The sequence below is a fragment of the Hyla sarda genome, chromosome 8 (assembly GCF_029499605.1).
Source record: "Hyla sarda isolate aHylSar1 chromosome 8, aHylSar1.hap1, whole genome shotgun sequence".
Classification (NCBI taxonomy): Eukaryota; Metazoa; Chordata; class Amphibia; order Anura; family Hylidae; genus Hyla; species Hyla sarda.
In genome coordinates this window covers 117,868,856-117,883,070 of record NC_079196.1, presented here as the reverse complement: position 1 = coordinate 117,883,070, position 14,215 = coordinate 117,868,856, and the positions used below count along the sequence as shown (strand labels likewise).

Here is a 14,215-nt window from a genome sequence, read left to right as displayed (position 1 = left end):
TGGGTATCCATGGTAACTACCACAACATGGTCATCTGCAGTTTACATCTAGCCCGTGGCATTGAATGGCATTTTAAAAGTGCTAAGGGTCCTGGTGCAATAATCCTCCCATGAGGATCAGCCTCAACGGCTTTGTAGATTGCACTCATGTCAGCAACTCCATATACATTTTTTTTTCTTCATGCTTCTTTCTTCATCCTTTTTTCTTTCTGTCATTCAGACTTTCATTCATTCGATCTCTCTCACTCACTTGCTTTAACTCATTTGTTCTCACTCACTCACTCACTCACTTTCTCTCACTCTCTCACTCACTCGCTCACTAAGTCAGTCTCTCTCTCTCTCTCTCTCTTTTTCTTTTTATATATATTTTTTTCCGTCTTCTTCTTCTTCTTCTTCAGACCCTGTCATAGCACTAATGCCTTTCCAATACCACCAGCAGATGGAGACACTCCATTGCAACATTGGTTGTGAGCAGCAGTTTCTAAAAACAAATGCCTCATGGCGGATTTCCCATCCATCAATGGATGGTAAATTTTTTTTTTATCATTCACTGACCACAGAAACCAATGCATGGTCAAGCAACAGCAATGACACACCCTTGTGTATAGGCATGAGACCCTCATGTCATTTAACAGGATTCAGCACCACCCACAAGACAGCTACCTGTCATGTCATGTCAAACCTGCACAGGTGTGCTAGATTATTATTATTTAGTTTTATTTTTTTTTTTTTACACCAATCAGTGTGCAAACATGGTCATTAAAACGCTAAATGAATAGACGTTCATAAACCAGTCAGTGCAACTCATCATTTTGGTCTCCAATTCTCAAACTCAAATTCTCACCCACGGAGGATTAAATGAGAATCTTTCTTGTTTAACACTGGAATGGGGTGGTGCACTGTTCACTACCCGAAGATACTGCCACATCGGGTCAATGCATAGGGCGACAGAAGCAAGCTTCCAAATCAGCTCCCTTTCTCAAAAATCCATTTAATTTATGGTCCCCAGATAGGGAACGTATGTATCAGTATGTGCTCACAAGTCACCCAAGTGCAAGTATTCACACAAAAAAAAACGTGCCTCAGGATGCGATCTGTCGCAAGATCCTTTCTTTTTTTACACTTGATCTAAGCCAAAAGGCCTAGAGGGGATAACCGGGAAAGGGGTGGACCCAACCATGTCCCCTTCATAAGCACTCACATTACTCATAGGAATGGAAGGAAGGCTGGCAGCCAAACAGACTCCCATACACTCTCTGGGTGGGTGGCAGTCAGCCACCCATACATACATACATACAGCACAGGCTAAACCCACATCATCACTTAAAAAAAGGACAGGCGACCATTGCACTCTGATAGAGCATTTAGCAATGCAATCCATAGCCTGGCTTTTGCCTGAACCCCCATCACTCCTCCTCTTGCATATAAGACAATATTTCAGATCTGCATATGAGAACAACACGCCTACCTTTGTTGCACATAGCTGCCTGCCTGTCTCTAGTTACCCCACTGGCTGTAGCTGCGTCCCTTCCGACATGGAATAACACCAACTGTAACGATAAACTGAAAATTAACAGTATAAACCTGCATCATTTTGGACTCTGGTATTTGCTGAATCCGGGTGACCTGACAATCGATGGTGGTGCCGCTGGTGATTCTGGCCTTCTTGGAATCTGTTGGGCCTATGTGTTAGCTCACACATCACTTGATTATCCATGGTAACTACCACAACATGGTCATCTGCAGTTTACATCTAGCCCGTGGCATTGAATGGCATTTTAAAAGTGCTAAGGGTCCTGGTGCAATAATCCTCCCATGAGAATCAGCCTCAACGGCTTTGTAGATTGCACTCATGTCAGCAACTCCATATACATTTTTTTTTTCTTCATGCTTCTTTCTTCATCCTTTTTTCTTTCTGTCATTCAGACTTTCATTCATTCGATCTCTCTCACTCACTTGCTTTAACTCATTTGTTCTCACTCACTCACTCACTCACTCAATCAATCACTCACTCACTCATTCACTCTCACTCACTCTCACTCTCTCACTCACTCGCTCACTAAGTCAGTCTCTCTCTCTCTCTCTCTTTTTCTTTTTATATATATTTTTTTCCGTCTTCTTCTTCTTCTTCTTCTTCTTCAGACCCTGTCATAGCACTAATGCCTTTCCAATACCACCAGCAGATGGAGACACTCCATTGCAACATTGGTTGTGAGCAGCAGTTTCTAAAAACAAATGCCTCATGGCGGATTTCCCATCCATCAATGGATGGTAAATTTTGTTTTTATCATTCACTGACCACAGAAACCAATGCATGGTCAAGCAACAGCAATGACACACCCTTGTGTATAGGCATGAGACCCTCATGTCATTTAACAGGATTCAGCACCACCCACAAGACAGCTACCTGTCATGTCATGTCAAACCTGCACAGGTGTGCTAGATTATTATTATTTAGTTTTATTTTATTTTTTTACACCAATCAGTGTGCAAACATGGTCATTAAAACGCTAAATGAATAGACGTTCATAAACCAGTCAGTGCAACTCATCATTTTGGTCTCCAATTCTCAAACTCAAATTCTCACCCACGGAGGATTAAATGAGAATCTTTCTTGTTTAACACTGGAATGGGGTGGTGCACTGTTCAATACCCGAAGATACTGCCACATCGGGTCAATGCATAGGGCGACAGAAGCAAGCTTCCAAATCAGCTCCCTTTCTCAAAAATCCATTTAATTTATGGTCCCCAGATAGGGAACGTATGTATCAGTATGTGCTCACAAGTCACCCAAGTGCAAGTATTCACACAAAAAAAAACGTGCCTCAGGATGCGATCTGTCGCAAGATCCTTTCTTTTTTTACACTTGATCTAAGCCAAAAGGCCTAGAGGGGATAACCGGGAAAGGGGTGGACCCAACCATGTCCCCTTCATGAGCACTCACATTACTCATAGGAATGGAAGGAAGGCTGGCAGCCAACCAGACTCCCATACACTCTCTGGGTGGGTGGCAGTCAGCCACCCATACATACATACATACAGCACAGGCTAAACCCACATCATCACTTAAAAAAAGGACAGGCGACCATTGCACTCTGATGGAGCATTTAGCAATGCAATCCATAGCCTGGCTTTTGCCTGAACCCCCATCACTCCTCCTCTTGCATATAAGACAATATTTCAGATCTGCATATGAAAACAACACGCCTACCTTTGTTGCACATAGCTGCCTGCCTGTCTCTAGTTACCCCACTGGCTGTAGCTGCGTCCCTTCCGACATGGAATAACACCAACTGTAACGATAAACTGAAAATTAACAGTATAAACCTGCATCATTTTGGACTCTGGTATTTGCTGAATCCGGGTGACCTGACAATCGATGGTGGTGCCGCTGGTGATTCTGGCCTTCTTGGAATCTGTTGGGCCTATGTGTTAGCTCACACATCACTTGGGTATCCATGGTAACTACCACAACATGGTCATCTGCAGTTTACATCTAGCCCGTGGCATTGAATGGCATTTTAAAAGTGCTAAGGGTCCTGGTGCAATAATCCTCCCATGAGGATCAGCCTCAACGGCTTTGTAGATTGCACTCATGTCAGCAACTCCATATACATTTTTTTTTTCTTCATGCTTCTTTCTTCATCCTTTTTTCTTTCTGTCATTCAGACTTTCATTCATTCGATCTCTCTCACTCACTTGCTTTAACTCATTTGTTCTCACTCACTCACTCACTCAATCACTCACTCACTCATTCACTCTCACTCACTCTCACTCTCTCACTCACTCGCTCACTAAGTCAGTCTCTCTCTCTCTTTTTCTTTTTATATATATTTTTTTCCGTCTTCTTCTTCTTCTTCTTCAGACCCTGTCATAGCACTAATGCCTTTCCAATACCACCAGCAGATGGAGACACTCCATTGCAACATTGGTTGTGAGCAGCAGTTTCTAAAAACAAATGCCTCATGGCGGATTTCCCATCCATCAATGGATGGTAAATTTTGTTTTTATCATTCACTGACCACAGAAACCAATGCATGGTCAAGCAACAGCAATGACACACCCTTGTGTATAGGCATGAGACCCTCATGTCATTTAACAGGATTCAGCACCACCCACAAGACAGCTACCTGTCATGTCATGTCAAACCTGCACAGGTGTGCTAGATTATTATTATTTAGTTTTATTTTATTTTTTTACACCAATCAGTGTGCAAACATAGTCATTAAAACGCTAAATGAATAGACGTTCATAAACCAGTCAGTGCAACTCATCATTTTGGTCTCCAATTCTCAAACTCAAATTCTCACCCACGGAGGATTAAATGAGAATCTTTCTTGTTTAACACTGGAATGGGGTGGTGCACTGTTCACTACCCGAAGATACTGCCACATCGGGTCAATGCATAGGGCGACAGAAGCAAGCTTCCAAATCAGCTCCCTTTCTCAAAAATCCATTTAATTTATGGTCCCCAGATAGGGAACGTATGTATCAGTATGTGCTCACAAGTCACCCAAGTGCAAGTATTCACACAAAAAAAACGTGCCTCAGGATGCGATCTGTCGCAAGATCCTTTCTTTTTTTACACTTGATCTAAGCCAAAAGGCCTAGAGGGGATAACCGGGAAAGGGGTGGACCCAACCATGTCCCCTTCATGAGCACTCACATTACTCATAGGAATGGAAGGAAGGCTGGCAGCCAACCAGACTCCCATACACTCTCTGGGTGGGTGGCAGTCAGCCACCCATACATACATACATACAGCACAGGCTAAACCCACATCATCACTTAAAAAAAGGACAGGCGACCATTGCACTCTGATGGAGCATTTAGCAATGCAATCCATAGCCTGGCTTTTGCCTGAACCCCCATCACTCCTCCTCTTGCATATAAGACAATATTTCAGATCTGCATATGAAAACAACACGCCTACCTTTGTTGCACATAGCTGCCTGCCTGTCTCTAGTTACCCCACTGGCTGTAGCTGCGTCCCTTCCGACATGGAATAACACCAACTGTAACGATAAACTGAAAATTAACAGTATAAACCTGCATCATTTTGGACTCTGGTATTTGCTGAATCCGGGTGACCTGACAATCGATGGTGGTGCCGCTGGTGATTCTGGCCTTCTTGGAATCTGTTGGGCCTATGTGTTAGCTCACACATCACTTGGGTATCCATGGTAACTACCACAACATGGTCATCTGCAGTTTACATCTAGCCCGTGGCATTGAATGGCATTTTAAAAGTGCTAAGGGTCCTGGTGCAATAATCCTCCCATGAGGATCAGCCTCAACGGCTTTGTAGATTGCACTCATGTCAGCAACTCCATATACATTTTTTTTTTCTTCATGCTTCTTTCTTCATCCTTTTTTCTTTCTGTCATTCAGACTTTCATTCATTCGATCTCTCTCACTCACTTGCTTTAACTCATTTGTTCTCACTCACTCACTCACTCAATCACTCACTCACTCATTCACTCTCACTCACTCTCACTCTCTCACTCACTCGCTCACTAAGTCAGTCTCTCTCTCTCTTTTTCTTTTTATATATATTTTTTTCCGTCTTCTTCTTCTTCTTCTTCAGACCCTGTCATAGCACTAATGCCTTTCCAATACCACCAGCAGATGGAGACACTCCATTGCAACATTGGTTGTGAGCAGCAGTTTCTAAAAACAAATGCCTCATGGCGGATTTCCCATCCATCAATGGATGGTAAATTTTGTTTTTATCATTCACTGACCACAGAAACCAATGCATGGTCAAGCAACAGCAATGACACACCCTTGTGTATAGGCATGAGACCCTCATGTCATTTAACAGGATTCAGCACCACCCACAAGACAGCTACCTGTCATGTCATGTCAAACCTGCACAGGTGTGCTAGATTATTATTATTTAGTTTTATTTTATTTTTTTACACCAATCAGTGTGCAAACATAGTCATTAAAACGCTAAATGAATAGACGTTCATAAACCAGTCAGTGCAACTCATCATTTTGGTCTCCAATTCTCAAACTCAAATTCTCACCCACGGAGGATTAAATGAGAATCTTTCTTGTTTAACACTGGAATGGGGTGGTGCACTGTTCACTACCCGAAGATACTGCCACATCGGGTCAATGCATAGGGCGACAGAAGCAAGCTTCCAAATCAGCTCCCTTTCTCAAAAATCCATTTAATTTATGGTCCCCAGATAGGGAACGTATGTATCAGTATGTGCTCACAAGTCACCCAAGTGCAAGTATTCACACAAAAAAAAACGTGCCTCAGGATGCGATCTGTCGCAAGATCCTTTCTTTTTTTACACTTGATCTAAGCCAAAATGCCTAGAGGGGATAACTGGGAAAGGGGTGGACCCAACCATGTCCCCTTCATGAGCACTCACATTACTCATAGGAATGGAAGGAAGGCTGGCAGCCAACCAGCCTCCCATACACTTTCTGGGTGGGTGGCAGTCAGCCACCCATACATACATACAGCACAGGCTAAACCCACATCATCACTTAAAAAAAGGACAGGCGACCATTGCACTCTGATGGAGCATTTAGCAATGCAATCCATAGCCTGGCTTTTGCCTGAACCCCCATCACTCCTCCTCTTGCATATAAGACAATATTTCAGATCTGCATATGAAAACAACACGCCTACCTTTGTTGCACATAGCTGCCTGCCTGTCTCTAGTTACCCCACTGGCTGTAGCTGCGTCCCTTCCGACATGGAATAACACCAACTGTAACGATAAACTGAAAATTAACAGTATAAACCTGCATCATTTTGGACTCTGGTATTTGCTGAATCCGGGTGACCTGACAATCGATGGTGGTGCCGCTGGTGATTCTGGCCTTCTTGGAATCTGTTGGGCCTATGTGTTAGCTCACACATCACTTGGGTATCCATGGTAACTACCACAACATGGTCATCTGCAGTTTACATCTAGCCCGTGGCATTGAATGGCATTTTAAAAGTGCTAAGGGTCCTGGTGCAATAATCCTCCCATGAGGATCAGCCTCAACGGCTTTGTAGATTGCACTCATGTCAGCAACTCCATATACATTTGTTTTTCTTCATGCTTCTTTCTTCATCCTTTTTTCTTTCTGTCATTCAGACTTTCATTCATTCGATCTCTCTCACTCACTTGCTTTAACTCATTTGTTCTCACTCACTCACTCACTCACTCAATCACTCACTCACTCACTCATTCACTCTCACTCACTCTCACTCTCTCACTCACTCGCTCACTAAGTCAGTCTCTCTCTCTCTCTCTCTTTTTCTTTTTATATATATTTTTTTCCGTCTTCTTCTTCTTCTTCTTCAGACCCTGTCATAGCACTAATGCCTTTCCAATACCACCAGCAGATGGAGACACTCCATTGCAACATTGGTTGTGAGCAGCAGTTTCTAAAAACAAATGCCTCATGGCGGATTTCCCATCCATCAATGGATGGTAAATTTTGTTTTTATCATTCACTGACCACAGAAACCAATGCATGGTCAAGCAACAGCAATGACACACCCTTGTGTATAGGCATGAGACCCTCATGTCATTTAACAGGATTCAGCACCACCCACAAGACAGCTACCTGTCATGTCATGTCAAACCTGCACAGGTGTGCTAGATTATTATTATTTAGTTTTATTTTATTTTTTTTACACCAATCAGTGTGCAAACATGGTCATTAAAACGCTAAATGAATAGACGTTCATAAACCAGTCAGTGCAACTCATCATTTTGGTCTCCAATTCTCAAACTCAAATTCTCACCCACGGAGGATTAAATGAGAATCTTTCTTATTTAACACTGGAATGGGGTGGTGCACTGTTCACTACCCGAAGATACTGCCACATCGGGTCAATGCATAGGGCGACAGAAGCAAGCTTCCAAATCAGCTCCCTTTCTCAAAAATCCATTTAATTTATGGTCCCCAGATAGGGAACGTATGTATCAGTATGTGCTCACAAGTCACCCAAGTGCAAGTATTCACACAAAAAAAAAAACGTGCCTCAGGATGCGATCTGTCGCAAGATCCTTTCTTTTTTTACACTTGATCTAAGCCAAAAGGCCTAGAGGGGATAACCGGGAAAGGGGTGGACCCAACCATGTCCCCTTCATAAGCACTCACATTACTCATAGGAATGGAAGGAAGGCTGGCAGCCAAACAGACTCCCATACACTCTCTGGGTGGGTGGCAGTCAGCCACCCATACATACATACATACAGCACAGGCTAAACCCACATCATCACTTAAAAAAAGGACAGGCGACCATTGCACTCTGATAGAGCATTTAGCAATGCAATCCATAGCCTGGCTTTTGCCTGAACCCCCATCACTCCTCCTCTTGCATATAAGACAATATTTCAGATCTGCATATGAAAACAACACGCCTACCTTTGTTGCACATAGCTGCCTGCCTGTCTCTAGTTACCCCACTGGCTGTAGCTGCGTCCCTTCCGACATGGAATAACACCAACTGTAACGATAAACTGAAAATTAACAGTATAAACCTGCATCATTTTGGACTCTGGTATTTGCTGAATCCGGGTGACCTGACAATCGATGGTGGTGCCGCTGGTGATTCTGGCCTTCTTGGAATCTGTTGGGCCTATGTGTTAGCTCACACATCACTTGGGTATCCATGGTAACTACCACAACATGGTCATCTGCAGTTTACATCTAGCCCGTGGCATTGAATGGCATTTTAAAAGTGCTAAGGGTCCTGGTGCAATAATCCTCCCATGAGGATCAGCCTCAACGGCTTTGTAGATTGCACTCATGTCAGCAACTCCATATACATTTTTTTTTTCTTCATGCTTCTTTCTTCATCCTTTTTTCTTTCTGTCATTCAGACTTTCATTCATTCGATCTCTCTCACTCACTTGCTTTAACTCATTTGTTCTCACTCACTCACTCACTCACTCAATCACTCACTCACTCATTCACTCTCACTCACTCTCACTCTCTCACTCACTCGCTCACTAAGTCAGTCTCTCTCTCTCTCTCTTTTTCTTTTTATATATATTTTTTTCCGTCTTCTTCTTCTTCTTCTTCTTCTTCAGACCCTGTCATAGCACTAATGCCTTTCCAATACCACCAGCAGATGGAGACACTCCATTGCAACATTGGTTGTGAGCAGCAGTTTCTAAAAACAAATGCCTCATGGCGGATTTCCCATCCATCAATGGATGGTAAATTTTGTTTTTATCATTCACTGACCACAGAAACCAATGCATGGTCAAGCAACAGCAATGACACACCCTTGTGTATAGGCATGAGACCCTCATGTCATTTAACAGGATTCAGCACCACCCACAAGACAGCTACCTGTCATGTCATGTCAAACCTGCACAGGTGTGCTAGATTATTATTATTTAGTTTTATTTTATTTTTTTACACCAATCAGTGTGCAAACATGGTCATTAAAACGCTAAATGAATAGACGTTCATAAACCAGTCAGTGCAACTCATCATTTTGGTCTCCAATTCTCAAACTCAAATTCTCACCCACGGAGGATTAAATGAGAATCTTTCTTGTTTAACACTGGAATGGGGTGGTGCACTGTTCAATACCCGAAGATACTGCCACATCGGGTCAATGCATAGGGCGACAGAAGCAAGCTTCCAAATCAGCTCCCTTTCTCAAAAATCCATTTAATTTATGGTCCCCAGATAGGGAACGTATGTATCAGTATGTGCTCACAAGTCACCCAAGTGCAAGTATTCACACAAAAAAAAACGTGCCTCAGGATGCGATCTGTCGCAAGATCCTTTCTTTTTTTACACTTGATCTAAGCCAAAAGGCCTAGAGGGGATAACCGGGAAAGGGGTGGACCCAACCATGTCCCCTTCATGAGCACTCACATTACTCATAGGAATGGAAGGAAGGCTGGCAGCCAACCAGACTCCCATACACTCTCTGGGTGGGTGTCAGTCAGCCACCCATACATACATACATACAGCACAGGCTAAACCCACATCATCACTTAAAAAAAGGACAGGCGACCATTGCACTCTGATGGAGCATTTAGCAATGCAATCCATAGCCTGGCTTTTGCCTGAACCCCCATCACTCCTCCTCTTGCATATAAGACAATATTTCAGATCTGCATATGAAAACAACACGCCTACCTTTGTTGCACATAGCTGCCTGCCTGTCTCTAGTTACCCCACTGGCTGTAGCTGCGTCCCTTCCGACATGGAATAACACCAACTGTAACGATAAACTGAAAATTAACAGTATAAACCTGCATCATTTTGGACTCTGGTATTTGCTGAATCCGGGTGACCTGACAATCGATGGTGGTGCCGCTGGTGATTCTGGCCTTCTTGGAATCTGTTGGGCCTATGTGTTAGCTCACACATCACTTGGGTATCCATGGTAACTACCACAGCATGGTCATCTGCAGTTTACATCTAGCCCGTGGCATTGAATGGCATTTTAAAAGTGCTAAGGGTCCTGGTGCAATAATCCTCCCATGAGGATCAGCCTCAACGGCTTTGTAGATTGCACTCATGTCAGCAACTCCATATACATTTTTTTTTTCTTCATGCTTCTTTCTTCATCCTTTTTTCTTTCTGTCATTCAGACTTTCATTCATTCGATCTCTCTCACTCACTTGCTTTAACTCATTTGTTCTCACTCACTCACTCACTCAATCACTCACTCACTCATTCACTCTCACTCACTCTCACTCTCTCACTCACTCGCTCACTAAGTCAGTCTCTCTCTCTCTCTCTCTTTTTCTTTTTATATATATTTTTTTCCGTCTTCTTCTTCTTCTTCTTCTTCTTCAGACCCTGTCATAGCACTAATGCCTTTCCAATACCACCAGCAGATGGAGACACTCCATTGCAACATTGGTTGTGAGCAGCAGTTTCTAAAAACAAATGCCTCATGGCGGATTTCCCATCCATCAATGGATGGTAAATTTTGTTTTTATCATTCACTGACCACAGAAACCAATGCATGGTCAAGCAACAGCAATGACACACCCTTGTGTATAGGCATGAGACCCTCATGTCATTTAACAGGATTCAGCACCACCCACAAGACAGCTACCTGTCATGTCATGTCAAACCTGCACAGGTGTGCTAGATTATTATTATTTAGTTTTATTTTATTTTTTTACACCAATCAGTGTGCAAACATGGTCATTAAAACGCTAAATGAATAGACGTTCATAAACCAGTCTGTGCAACTCATCATTTTGGTCTCCAATTCTCAAACTCAAATCCTCACCCACGGAGGATTAAATGAGAATCTTTCTTGTTTAACACTGGAATGGGGTGGTGCACTGTTCACTACCCGAAGATACTGCCACATCGGGTCAATGCATAGGGCGACAGAAGCAAGCTTCCAAATCAGCTCCCTTTCTCAAAAATCCATTTAATTTATGGTCCCCAGATAGCGAACGTATGTATCAGTATGTGCTCACAAGTCACCCAAGTGCAAGTATTCACACAAAAAAAAACGTGCCTCAGGATGCGATCTGTCGCAAGATCCTTTCTTTTTTTACACTTGATCTAAGCCAAAAGGCCTAGAGGGGATAACCGGGAAAGGGGTGGACCCAACCATGTCCCCTTCATGAGCACTCACATTACTCATGGGAATGGAAGGAAGGCTGGCAGCCAACCAGCCTCCCATACACTTTCTGGGTGGGTGGCAGTCAGCCACCCATACATACATACAGCACAGGCTAAACCCACATCATCACTTAAAAAAAGGACAGGCGACCATTGCACTCTGATGGAGCATTTAGCAATGCAATCCATAGCCTGGCTTTTGCCTGAACCCCCATCACTCCTCCTCTTGCATATAAGACAATATTTCAGATCTGCATATGAAAACAACACGCCTACCTTTGTTGCACATAGCTGCCTGCCTGTCTCTAGTTACCCCACTGGCTGTAGCTGCGTCCCTTCCGACATGGAATAACACCAACTGTAACGATAAACTGAAAATTAACAGTATAAACCTGCATCATTTTGGACTCTGGTATTTGCTGAATCCGGGTGACCTGACAATCGATGGTGGTGCCGCTGGTGATTCTGGCCTTCTTGGAATCTGTTGGGCCTATGTGTTAGCTCACACATCACTTGGGTATCCATGGTAACTACCACAACATGGTCATCTGCAGTTTATATCTAGCCCGTGGCATTGAATGGCATTTTAAAAGTGCTAAGGGTCCTGGTGCAATAATCCTCCCATGAGGATCAGCCTCAACGGCTTTGTAGATTGCACTCATGTCAGCAACTCCATATACATTTTTTTTTCTTCATGCTTCTTTCTTCATCCTTTTTTCTTTCTGTCATTCAGACTTTCATTCATTTGATCTCTCTCACTCACTTGCTTTAACTCATTTGTTCTCACTCACTCACTCACTCACTCAATCACTCACTCACTCTCACTCTCTCACTCATTCACTCTCACTCACTCTCACTCTCTCACTCACTCGCTCACTAAGTCAGTCTCTCTCTCTCTTTTTCTTTTTATATATATTTTTTTCCGTCTTCTTCTTCTTCTTCTTCAGACCCTGTCATAGCACTAATGCCTTTCCAATACCACCAGCAGATGGAGACACTCCATTGCAACATTGGTTGTGAGCAGCAGTTTCTAAAAACAAATGCCTCATGGCGGATTTCCCATCCATCAATGGATGGTAAATTTTGTTTTTATCATTCACTGACCACAGAAACCAATGCATGGTCAAGCAACAGCAATGACACACCCTTGTGTATAGGCATGAGACCCTCATGTCATTTAACAGGATTCAGCACCACCCACAAGACAGCTACCTGTCATGTCATGTCAAACCTGCACAGGTGTGCTAGATTATTATTATTTAGTTTTATTTTATTTTTTTACACCAATCAGTGTGCAAACATAGTCATTAAAACGCTAAATGAATAGACGTTCATAAACCAGTCAGTGCAACTCATCATTTTGGTCTCCAATTCTCAAACTCAAATTCTCACCCACGGAGGATTAAATGAGAATCTTTCTTGTTTAACACTGGAATGGGGTGGTGCACTGTTCACTACCCGAAGATACTGCCACATCGGGTCAATGCATAGGGCGACAGAAGCAAGCTTCCAAATCAGCTCCCTTTCTCAAAAATCCATTTAATTTATGGTCCCCAGATAGGGAACGTATGTATCAGTATGTGCTCACAAGTCACCCAAGTGCAAGTATTCACACAAAAAAAAAACGTGCCTCAGGATGCGATCTGTCGCAAGATCGTTTCTTTTTTTACACTTGATCTAAGCCAAAATGCCTAGAGGGGATAACTGGGAAAGGGGTGGACCCAACCATGTCCCCTTCATGAGCACTCACATTACTCATAGGAATGGAAGGAAGGCTGGCAGCCAACCAGCCTCCCATACACTTTCTGGGTGGGTGGCAGTCAGCCACCCATACATACATACAGCACAGGCTAAACCCACATCATCACTTAAAAAAAGGACAGGCGACCATTGCACTCTGATGGAGCATTTAGCAATGCAATCCATAGCCTGGCTTTTGCCTGAACCCCCATCACTCCTCCTCTTGCATATAAGACAATATTTCAGATCTGCATATGAAAACAACACGCCTACCTTTGTTGCACATAGCTGCCTGCCTGTCTCTAGTTACCCCACTGGCTGTAGCTGCGTCCCTTCCGACATGGAATAACACCAACTGTAACGATAAACTGAAAATTAACAGTATAAACCTGCATCATTTTGGACTCTGGTATTTGCTGAATCCGGGTGACCTGACGATCGATGGTGGTGCCGCTGGTGATTCTGGCCTTCTTGGAATCTGTTGGGCCTATGTGTTAGCTCACACATCACTTGGGTATCCATGGTAACTACCACAACATGGTCATCTGCAGTTTACATCTAGCCCGTGGCATTGAATGGCATTTTAAAAGTGCTAAGGGTCCTGGTGCAATAATCCTCCCATGAGGATCAGCCTCAACGGCTTTGTAGATTGCACTCATGTCAGCAACTCCATATACATTTTTTTTTCTTCATGCTTCTTTCTTCATCCTTTTTTCTTTCTGTCATTCAGACTTTCATTCATTCGATCTCTCTCACTCACTTGCTTTAACTCATTTGTTCTCACTCACTCACTCACTCACTCACTCTCACTCACTCTCACTCTCTCACTCACTCGCTCACTAAGTCAGTCTCTCTCTCTCTCTCTCTTTTTCTTTTTATATATATTTTTTTCC

General features: G+C 43.2%; 8 pseudogenes; all 8 read right to left on the bottom strand.

Annotated features, from left to right (window-relative positions):
* Positions 1 to 888: 888 nt before the first annotated feature.
* LOC130287397 (U2 spliceosomal RNA) lies at positions 889 to 1,152 on the bottom strand (annotated as a pseudogene).
* Positions 1,153 to 2,631: 1,479 nt separating this feature from the next.
* Positions 2,632 to 2,895, bottom strand: LOC130288505 (U2 spliceosomal RNA; annotated as a pseudogene).
* Positions 2,896 to 4,354: 1,459 nt separating this feature from the next.
* LOC130288920 (U2 spliceosomal RNA) lies at positions 4,355 to 4,617 on the bottom strand (annotated as a pseudogene).
* A 1,459-nt stretch (positions 4,618 to 6,076) lies between these two features.
* Positions 6,077 to 6,340, bottom strand: LOC130289827 (U2 spliceosomal RNA; annotated as a pseudogene).
* Positions 6,341 to 7,809: 1,469 nt separating this feature from the next.
* Positions 7,810 to 8,075, bottom strand: LOC130288349 (U2 spliceosomal RNA; annotated as a pseudogene).
* A 1,473-nt stretch (positions 8,076 to 9,548) lies between these two features.
* Positions 9,549 to 9,812, bottom strand: LOC130288493 (U2 spliceosomal RNA; annotated as a pseudogene).
* Positions 9,813 to 11,283: 1,471 nt separating this feature from the next.
* LOC130289396 (U2 spliceosomal RNA) lies at positions 11,284 to 11,547 on the bottom strand (annotated as a pseudogene).
* A 1,472-nt stretch (positions 11,548 to 13,019) lies between these two features.
* Positions 13,020 to 13,284, bottom strand: LOC130289815 (U2 spliceosomal RNA; annotated as a pseudogene).
* Positions 13,285 to 14,215: the final 931 nt, after the last annotated feature.